Source organism: Haemaphysalis longicornis, unplaced genomic scaffold (assembly GCF_048455015.1).
Source record: "Haemaphysalis longicornis isolate Haplotype H1 unplaced genomic scaffold, Haemaphysalis longicornis Haplotype H1 scaffold_7, whole genome shotgun sequence".
Taxonomy (NCBI): Eukaryota; Metazoa; Arthropoda; class Arachnida; order Ixodida; family Ixodidae; genus Haemaphysalis; species Haemaphysalis longicornis.
Window position 1 is genome coordinate 31,117,048 of NW_027526422.1, and position 11,177 is coordinate 31,128,224.

General features: G+C 48.8%; 1 non-coding gene across 1 annotated transcript; it reads right to left on the reverse strand.

The window, feature by feature from the left end:
* Positions 1-7,404: 7,404 nt before the first annotated feature.
* Trnat-ggu (transfer RNA threonine (anticodon GGU)) lies at positions 7,405-7,477 on the reverse strand. The gene has a single exon. It is a non-coding gene; the product is annotated as a tRNA-Thr (tRNA).
* Positions 7,478-11,177: the final 3,700 nt, after the last annotated feature.

Consider the following 11,177-nt stretch of genomic DNA (forward strand, 5'->3'; position numbering starts at 1 on the left):
TTGTTTCTTTTTTGGGGAGATTTTAGGTATGCGGGTGCCTCGATTTGGATGAGCTTATGATCACTGCCGAAGTCCTGCCCAGTGTTCGCCCATTTAACCTCTCCTGTTATGTTTTTGGTGAATGTTAGGTCAGGTGTCGTATCTGCACAGACGCTGTTTCCCTGACGTGTGGGAAACAGGGGGTCGGTATGTAATGTTAGGTGTTCATTTTGTGCAGCTTCCCACAGCCGGCGCCCTTTAGGTGTGGCCCTTGGGTAGCCCCAAGCGCAATGCTGCGCATTAAAATCGCCTAGGATGACTATGGGTTGCTTACCCGCTGTACACAGAGCTCCATGGATTAGGGAAAGAAGAGGGCCAGAGTCCTTTTCCCTCGGGCTGCTGTAAATATTTAGAACAAATAGGCTGGTCCGCCGATTTACGTTTGTGACAATTTCGATAAATGTGTGATCCACCTCGCTGTCTATGTCGTGTTCTTGCGCTATCACATTACGGCGAGTAAGAATGGTTGTTGCAGGTGGATTTCGGGACTTAGGCATGAAAGTTTTGTAGCTGGCTAATCTGGCTACTGCGCCAACTTCTTGTAGGCAAATTACGTCAGGGATCGAACCCACAAGATTGTTTTCTAAGGCCTGCTGAAGAATGCCCCTCTTTCGGCGGTATCCTCTGCAGTTCCACTGCCAAATGATGATGTTATTCAGCGCCATGGTCTTTTTCGTCTAATAATGAGGGGCGATTGTATGGTTTGGATGCTTTCTTAAGAGATGGTCGAGATTCTATTTCTGCCAGGCGTGCTTCCAAGGCTGATAATTTAGAAAGGATAAGATCAGCCTGCGCTTGAAATGGTTTGTAGCTAGGGCTCATGGCCTCCTTAACCTCCTTAGAAATTTTCTCAATGCCTGCCATGAATTCCACTTTTGTGACGTAGATGGAGCTACAGTCCGATTCCTCTTTGGGGGGACTACAGAGGGAATGTGATGCAAGGACGACTTCGCTTTCCATGGGGGAGTTGGAATCGCTATCTATGGGGCCATTGGTATCGGCCACGTTTGCGTTGGTGAGTGTGGCTATCTGTTTTTGTAGTTCAGCTACCTTGGCGCTAAGCTTTTCGTTTTCTTCCAGGGTGTTCAATAGGAGTTGTTTAAGTTCAGCTACCTCGCTATATGATGATGGTGGTGATGTTCGGGGAGCTACCATCTCAGCCCAGCTCACCTTTGCGGATGCTGAATTGTTGATCTTCTGGGAGGGATGCTTGGGTCCGTACGCAGGGCCCGATGCACGGGTAGCGCCAGGTTTCTCCTCCGTGCTAGCAGGTGGATCAGCAGCGGCGCTCTGCTTGCGGAAGCCTGGCGGCGTTGTCTTCCCACGGGGCGCTGATGGATGTCGGGCACCGTCTTGCCTTGGTATCTGGATGTTGGATGGCTTGCTTGAAAAAGACGGTGGCTTGAAGCGTTGTGTGCAGCTTTTGTCTCCAAAAGGGTGGTCTCCTTTGCAGAGGGGGCATTTAGGCGTGCACGAATGTGGGTTGTCTTCTGAGGTATTCTGTCCACATCCCTGGCAGCGGCTGGGTGTCGGGTTCGGGCACACGTCAGCCCTATGCCCCACTGCTCCGCAGGCAAGGCATGCTTCCGATTTTTGCTTGTGTATGTAGCAGCGAAATTCCGCTCCGCCGTAGTATATAAGGAGGGGGACTTTAGGTCCATCAAATGCGATGAGAGCGGTGTTTGTCGTCCCCATACGTCTGGCGTGTATTGCCTGGGGGTTAGTAGAATTAACGATGTTATCAATGATGTCTTGCGGTGTGTCCTCGGGCGGAATCCCGTGTATCACTCCTTTGCAGGTGTCTTCCGGTGAGGCCACATAAGGGAGGGTGCTGTAGGCGCGATTCTCAATGTTGAGTTGGCGCACCATGCTGTATGTTTTCGCCCTCTCTATGCTTGGGGTGCTCATAACAAACACGTTTCTAGCCGCGTTGGGACGGAGGATGTCTTCTGAGGCTTGTAGTTTGGTGAGCCCAGCAGCAACGAGGGTTGCCGAGCGTAGGATGGCGGCGCTTATTTTGGAGACATCGAGTCCTCCTTGCGGGCGGAAAACGACTTTCACGTGCTCCCGTGGTAGTGGGGGTAGACGTAGTGCATGCTTAGCAGTCCCTTGCTTAATCGGATAGGGGCTCACCGTTCCCTGCGAGGGCTTCTCGGCGCGTAGGGCTTGAAGCCTTTTCTGACTGCGGTTGCGGTAGCAGACCATCCAGCCTCGTTCTTCGGTCACTTCGGAGGGGTCGATGTCCTCTCCCGGTACCGTCGAGGTGTCCATGTCGGTAGTCGGAGTCGCTTCATCCGAGTTCGAAGCGGGCGCCATGCGTTGAGGTGCGTTGGTTGCCGACGTGGCTGCCGTTGGCTGGCCGCCGCGCGGCGGCGAAGGGGGGGGGGGGGGCTGTTCTATATTAGGCCTAGCCGCGCAGCCTAGCGTGGTGGGCGCTGAGCGCACCGGCGGTTGAGTATGAAAACGTTCTCACTGCGCCGTAAGACTGGTCCAGGGGTTTCCGGGGGCGAAAAGTCCACTCGTGGGATTCCTTTCAGACGTCTGACGACGATTTGGACTCGGAGAGAGGCATCTTTCGCAGGAGCGATGTGAACCGGCCTTTCGCACAGAGCAGCGCCCATTGAAATTGCATGCCGCCGACGTCAACCATGACACCACAACGATACTAAAACTCAACTTTGTGTCCGTCAGTGATCACTTACAACCGCTTTGCCATTCAAGTGTTGCACGTGAGTGCAATGTTCCCTGAATTTTCTAAGTAGCTATCGAAAAACGTTCGTTGCTGCAACTGAATGAAAACCGGCCAACAGCCGCTACATGGCCTTAGTGACGTAATTTGGAGCCGTCGAAGAACGTCAAGGCCGGAAAAGAGAGAAAAATCTTCTGAGCGAGTTTCCAAGTATTCTGATGGGCATAGAGCAGTAATTTTTGGCCAAGGTACCTTGCGACCCCCTGATCTAAGTACTGGGTTTGTTGGGTGATTACGTTCTGCAAGCATTTAAGATTTCAAAAAAAGTTGAAAAAAGTTAAGGCAGAAAGTTGGGCTGGTTCGTTATCTGACTGCATTTTACTAGCGAGAAAGAGCCGCGGACGAAGAAGAAGTACACAGGACACTCGCTAGCCTACAACTCGCTAGACTATCGCAGGGAGATTGGCCCAAAATTCCGCCGCCCCACTCCCAAAGAAAACTCCTGCATTCGCCGTAATCGTTGCAACATTTCATCGGGACGAGAAATACTCCATCATTCGCTGTAATCGTGGCAACACTTGCTCGGAACGAAAAAGACACGTCATAGCGTACGCCCCTCCAAGGGGATGTCCAATGATTATCACTTCCAGAAAAATGAAAGAAACTCACACTTAGAGCGACAATAATGGAGAGTTGTGGTCTAGCGAGTATCGTGTGTACTTCTTCTTCATCCGCGTCTCTTTATCGCAAGTGAAATGCAGTTGAAAAAAGTGTTGCAGGGTCCCTTTATAATGTTTTAGTGCTGGCCCATAATACGTCACTCCTGCCCATATTACGTCCCTGGGGCGCAATATTCTATTGTTTTTTTAACATTTCTTGCTTGCGTTTTTTTTTCTCGGTTGAAAGGGCGTTTTTCGTGGCTACATTGGAGCTGAGCTAGTTACCAAAGGCTGGTTCTTTGAAACTTTCAATTCACGACTTCTTGAGTTGCATTTTGAATTCACAGCTCCTTGAAATGCATGAGTTACTGGAGCCCTTCTTCGAAGAGCCCACAAATTTCCCAAGAGTTGCAAATGCCTCTCGCAATCGAGACGGCGCCGATCACGTGCTCACCGGCAGGCGACAAGGCTATACATAATTTAGGTCGCGAGGAAATGTTCAGTGTGCAGAAGCTGGGCTGCGGTGGCCGTCTCCACGCGGCGGGCAGAACTTTTCCACGGCCGAGCCTTGGCCATTTCCCTGTTACGTGACGCTAGGCGGTGTCGTATACGTAATATCGCGCAAGGGAAACAAGCCGGAGAGACCGAGCAGCTCGCCCCCCGCACGCGCCTGCGCTCACGGTATATGGGTTAGCAGTGCCATCTCCGATTGCAGCCCTGAGCTGAGGGCGACCACGGAGCGCCCTTGACGAAATGCGCCGAGCAATTCGCGGAATGCGGATGCTGTACTTGTTCGCGAACAGCGCACCTTAGAAGGGCACAGTGAAGATTGTAGCGACTACGAGATTTTATCTGCAAACGCAGAATTGAAACTTTTAACTCGTGCGTTATTAGGAGTAACGTAAATACATTCTATCCACGTTCAGTTACAATTTCTTTGCGTATGCGTGTACGCGTGTGTGTGCGAATGTGTGCGCGCGTGTGCGGGTGCACCTGCATGAGTGCATGCGCGTGTTTGTGTGCGTGTGTGTACTGCATAGTTTAAAGGGGTACTGACACAAAATTTTGAAGGCGAGATAACTTCGGAGATAGATTGGTGTGAACACATATACATCATCTGAAAAATATTAGCGGCGAATACAGCCTAGAACATATCTAAAATCAATTTTAAAGTGTGCGAAACGCAACCGAGCAGCCAGCAGAGGACCACGCGCAATCGACATCCCGAGGATATTTTGTAAATAAGCAACATTCAAACCCGTCACGAGTTTGTGTTTGCCGCTTCCGCACGGCCGGCGTTTTTCGCCGGCTCGCCCGGCTCGCCGCTCCAATCGGAGGGCCGGAGGGCGGAGGTTCTGCTCTCGAGAACGAACGACGCGATCGTTGGCGGCGGAGGCGCCGTGATTTCGTCAGCGCATCGGGCAGCTGGCCGCGACAAAAGTCCTACAGCGATTCTAGGCACCCTGTTTCTATTACTTTTTATTTACATTGGACGCGAAAACGCGCCGGAGACACGAAAAGCCCACTGAGCGAGCCGCATGGTCGCTGTGCAGGCTGCGACCACGGACGCGAAGTGGCCCCGGCCGGCGCAGGTAGCTCGAGCGATAGCTTGTTATCGCTGCATTCCCAACCATGGCAGCTTATATAAGAAAGGAGTTAATGATGCGATGGCGGGTTGCATGAAAAATTGTCATCTGCACCGCTTACGAGAGCGTCAATCGAATATCCGCCGCAGTGCTAAGCCGAACACATCTGTAGGCGGACCTGTAGGCGCAGACCGGCCGGCTGCTACCAGCGCGCGTGTTTCGAGCATCGCGCGCCGTTCTTTAGCGGCGGTAGCATTTGCACCTGCAGCGCCTGCGTCACATCCTCGGTCGCTTTTTAATTAAGCGGCTCACGAGATCAGTACGTGGGGGCATTCGCAGAAACTGCCGGCGATGCGGATTCGACAGTGCTACGGCAGCTCTGCTCTGTGATATCCCTCCGACGGTCACGTGGTCAGCTTTGTTCACACAAAATCCATCGGTTCGCGGCACCCGCTGAAACCGAAACTGCGACTGGCCGCATTAAAAATGCCTCTAATTAAACAACCGTCGCACGCTGAAGCAAATGAGGTTTCTACAGGTGATAAGTAGGTCACTAGCTACTTATCGCAACAAAAAAAAAAAACAAGATGCAAAATTTTTGTGTCAGTGCCCCTTTAATGTCTGTCTATACAAAGGCTTCAAACCCTCAGGCTAGTGGGCATTCTCCTTACCTATATATCTGGACGGATACCACCGAATTTTAACGAAGCGTGTGGAAACCTTTCTTAATTTACCCACACCGCAGTTGTTTCGTTTTGCGTATTGGAGCTTCCTCGTAAAGCTCTTCGGTCTGATGCAACCTGCTCTATATTCAGAGCAGTGAGGCGCTGCGGAGTTATAGCCGAAAATTTTCCCTCTGATGTCGCCCTTCTCAGCGCGGTACATAGTAAAGGCATTTTCAATTAGATACTTTTCCCGCGGCCTTATTCGTTTTCGTTCGAGCCTCTTTAATCATCCACATGGCCTGCACTGAGGTTCGAACCCGTGATACTAAGACTTGTAGTCTTTTTTTGTCGTTGTGTGTCCAAGCGTTGTATCTAGGGGCCCTTAAATGTTCTAGATGACCACTAACGGTGATTCTTATCTGCTCAAGACGTAAAGCTATGCACAAGTGAAATGCTAACACGACAATACGAACCAGGGCAGGCAAAAACTAAAAATACTGTTCATTGAGGCCCGATGATAGCGCGCTATTGGTATACAGTCTACTCTCGTTACAGCGGATCTGGCAACAACGGACTTACGGTTACGCGGATCATTTATGTTAGTTTTTCTGGTCCCCATGCATTTTAAATGGGGTCCACTCCGCTCATAACGGAGCCGGCTAGAGCAGACTATCGGCTACGACAGACTAAATTTTAGGCGAAAATTGTTTCAACTGAGTGCTTATAGCGGACTTTCGCGGGGCCTGCACCCGATATCATTTTCCTTTGTTTAGTTTGACAAGGAAACTATTATGTCTGGCAGCATTGTTGGCCGCCGGGTCGTTGGTGCACACAGCCAAGCCAAGCCAGTGGCCTCGTTTTCTTTCGTTTTTTTTTTTTTTTGCGACCAGCGGCATGAGCGGCGGCGTAGCTGACCTCACTGTCGGATAAATTTTTCGTAATTAGCGCACGAGAAGCTGAATACGCCGGTTCTCTTCGAACATGGGGAAAAACAGGCCGACATCGCCAGAAGTACACGCCTGTCTAAGCAGACGGTCCGCTCGACCGCCAAGAATAATAGAATAAGGCCGCTGCCGATAAACGCGACTCCGGTGAGATTGATTCTGCCCTTGTCACAGTTTTTTTATGTAATAAAGAACTCGGGTTCAGTGAAGCCCGGTCTTCACTGATGAAGACTGCTCCTCCCGTCGAAACGTCAGTAAACCACTGTTTTTGTTTTTAATCGTGAGTCAACCATTTTCTCATATATATAGCGAATCAGAATGCGAAATGAGGGGCGCGTTCAAATAACACAGAAATAAGGGTAGGAAATCAAGAAAGCCAAGAAAGGCAAAGGAGAAAATGTTGTGATAGGTTATTTTCTCCCTTGCTTTCCCTGGCTTTCTTGGCTGCCTACCCTTATTTCTCTCTCTCTCTCTCTCTCTCTCTCTCTCTCTCTCTCTCTCTCTCTCTCTCTCTCTCTCTATCTATCTATCTATCTCTCTCTCTCTCTCTCTCTCTCTCTATCTATCTATCTATCTCTCTCTCTCTCTCTCTCTCTCTCTCTATATATATATATATATATATATATATATATATATATATATATATATATATATATATATATATATATATATATATATATATATATATATATATATATATATATAGGACAGAAAATAAGGGTTGGCAGTCAAGAAAACCTCGGAAAGCAAAGGGGAGGTTGTGGTGGGTCATAGAAAGAGATGATGAATTTTTTGAGTCGAAAAGAAAGTGGTGAAAAAATGCCCGCCGGGTGGGATCCGAACCCACGACCTCCAGAATACCGGTCTGGTGCGATAACCACTACGCTACCGGCGGGGCTCTTTCCCCAGCACTTTCTCGGGCATTTTTTCACCACTTTCTTTTCGACTAAAAAAATTCATCATCTCTTTCTATGACCCACCACAACCTCCCCTTTGCTTTCCGAGGTTTTCTTGACTGCCAACCCTTATTTTCTGTCTTATTTTCACGGAGCCCCTCATTCCCCATTTTCTGATTCGCTACATGCTTAGCGAGGGCCTCTGTTCTGGCAGTCTTGGTGCTAAAGGGAGCTTAAGAGGGTTCAACGCTGGTCGACCATTCTCGACATGTCGTAAACACTCGAGTCACGGCCCGGGGGTTAAAAAGAAGGTCCCCTTCACCCCGAGAAGTCCGAGTGGCGCTGGCTACCACCCCCAAGTGCAGGAAACAAAAATTACTTAACATAAATACCCGAGAAAGTGCTGGGGAAAGAGCCCCGCCGGTAGCGTAGTGGTTATCGCACCAGACCGGTATTCTGGAGGTCGTGGGTTCGGATCCCACCCGGCGGGCATTTTTTCACCACTTTCTTTTCGACTCAAAAAATTCATCATCTCTTTCTATGACCCACCACAACCTCCCCTTTGCTTTCCGAGGTTTTCTTGACTGCCAACCCTTATTTTCTGTCTTATTTTCACGGAGCCCCTCATTCCCCATTTTCTGATTCGCTACATGCTTAGCGAGGGCCTCTGTTCTGGCAGTCTTGGTGCTAAAGGGAGCTTAAGAGGGTTCAACGCTGGTCGACCACTCTCGACATGTCGTAGACACTCGAGTCACGGCCCGGGGGTTAAAAAGAAGGTCCCCTTCACCCCGAGAAGTCCGAGTGGCGCTGGCTACCACCCCCAAGTGCAGGAAACAAAAATTACTTAACATAAATACCCGAGAAAGTGCTGGGGAAAGAGCCCCGCCGGTAGCGTAGTGGTTATCGCACCAGACCGGTATTCTGGAGGTCGTGGGTTCGGATCCCACCCGGCGGGCATTTTTTCACCACTTTCTTTTCGACTCAAAAAATTCATCATCTCTTTCTATGACCCACCACAACCTCCCCTTTGCTTTCCGAGGTTTTCTTGACTGCCAACCCTTATTTTCTGTCTTATTTTCACGGAGCCCCTCATTCCCCATTTTCTGATTCGCTATATATATATATATATATATATATATATATATATATATATATATATATATAGAAAAAAAACACTCACAAAGCGCGCAGGAATAGTATAAGTAAAGAGTTGGATACACAGCAAGAACGATAACAAAGAAGGTTTGCCCACGTAGCGGCAACGGGACTTGCCTTCATCGAAGTACAGTTACAATATTTTGCTGCCAAAACTACTCTGATGAAGGCAAGGGGCCCCCCATTGCCGCGACGTGAGTAAGCCTTCTTTGTTTTTGTATCCGACTCTTTTATACTATATATATATATATATATATATATATATATATATATATATATATATATATATATATATATATATATATATATATTGCTGCGAACCATGTATGGGTTTGTTTATTCATTGTTTGTTTTTACTGCCCGGCCGCGCCCGGCTCTGCTGTCTCCCAATGAAGCGCATCTTCCATTCTTTATTTTTATGCCGCACGGGCTATCTCATTCAGATAAGGAGACTGTTTCACCCTAACGTCACTAGCCTGAGTCGGACTCTACTTTGTAATATATATATATATTTGATTGATTGTGGTGTTTAACGCGCCGACGCAACGTAGGCGATGAGGCGCGCCGTAGTGGAGGGCTCCGGATTAATTTTGACCACCTGGGGATCTTTAACGTGCGCCGAAATCTCGAACACACGGGCGTTTTTGCTTTTCGCCTCCATCAGAAAAGCGGCCGCCGCTGCCGGGAATCGAACCCACGACCTCGTGCTCAGCAGCGCAACGCCTTAGCCACTGAGCCACCGCGCGGCGGGTATATATATATATAAGCTTTGAAAGCTTTTCAGGAGCGGAAAAAACTACCTTCACATTGCTGCGGGCACCGATCTGCTTGAGCCTATGGGAAAGGTGGTGTACGTACGGGTCAACTGCGGTTTTCCCCTTGGCCTGGTCCCTAACGTCAGCCTCGGGCGGTTCGTTTCTGAGGGAACGTTTGACGTCTCCCAGGAGCTTATTTGCCACAGAGGTAACAAGCGCCAGTGGGTATCCCGCCTGAAGCAGCGGCTTCATTGATCGTGGCTCGTATTCCCAGCACACATGGTTGTAATAAAACCCATGGTTGCTTCCCCACTCTTCGGGCCACTCAAAACTCGTTAAACGTGGCATCGGTAACCTTTGCCTGAAAAACGCGCTTAACAAATCTTGCTTTCATAAGTGCGAGCACAGTCTGTTGGTGCAAGTGAATCGTCTAGGCAAGGCGGGATACCCACTGGCGCTTGTTACCTCTGTGGCAAATAAGCTCCTGGGAGACGTCAAACGTTCCCTCAGAAACGAACCGCCCGAGGCTGACGTGAGGGACCAGGCCAAGGGGAAAACCGCAGTTGTCCCGTACGTACACCACCTTTCCCATAGGCTCAAGCAGATCGGTGCCCGCAGCAATGTGAAGGTAGTTTTTTCCACTCCTGAAAAGCTTTCAAAGCTTTGTAAAGAAACATCCCCAGGACAGAAGCAGAAAAAGACCTGCGTGTACCAAAAATGTGGTGTGTGTAATTCCCCTCTCCTGTGGTCGCAAATACGTGGGCCAGACATCTCGGTGTTTAAATGATCGACTGCGGGAGCACAAATGGAATGTAGAGCGTGGAAACACGGGGCACCTTAGTTCGCACTGCCGAGATTCTATAAAATGTAAAGAAAGTAAACCTGACTTCAATCAGACTGTAACAATAGCAAGACATCACAACCAGTTAACAAGGGAACTTATCGAAGCTTCTGAAATGGCCCGCCTCGGAGGGGATGCATGCGTGAGCAAGCCATCTGTGACTATATCACAAAAGGAACTTTCGTATCTGAACATACGAATCTGAACGCACATGTCGCACAAGCTTCTGTCGAACAAATATTTTTATCGTTTTTCGGTTTTCGTGATTTTGTTTTATCTTTGTTTTACCGTATTCCGATTTTATCATGCGTGTCTTGGGTGTGCGTGGCGTAACCACAAGAATGTACTGGTGTGCGCACGATTTCTGTGTATATATTTGCCTTCTTTTCCTTAAAAATCTTAGTTGGAAGTAGCGCGTGTCCCTGTGCCTCTCGTCGTCCCTCGTTTTACGTTTTGCGCTTTGAACGGTCTTGCAATGGAATACCAACTTGCCCAGAAATCCGCCTTAAACAGATTTTTTTACCCATAATCTCCTGGCGCCAAGCTTTCTATGTAATCGAAGAACAGGATACTATAAAAGGCCCCGTGAAAAAAAAAAATTGGCAAGTATCCCTGCAATAACGCACAGGAAATATATTGAGGACAATAGTGTACAGAGCGAGCAATTAGTCTGTACAACAAAAAAAAAATCGGGTAAAAAACTATTTCGGAGTCAAAATTGAAAATTTAGTGAAAATTTATTCACTTTGCGCATCGATGGGGCTGCCAAATTACAAGCTTTGCTGCTGTAAATGTCATGGAGCCAGCTAACCGCGTGCCAAGATGCGTTGCTGAGCGAGACCTGAGGCCCAGCTTTCGCAAGCCATGCGCTTAACTGCAAAGAATCTCAATTAGACCCCTCTTTGAAGCCAAGTTCTTCAAACAGGCAGATCACGCCTCACGCTCTCC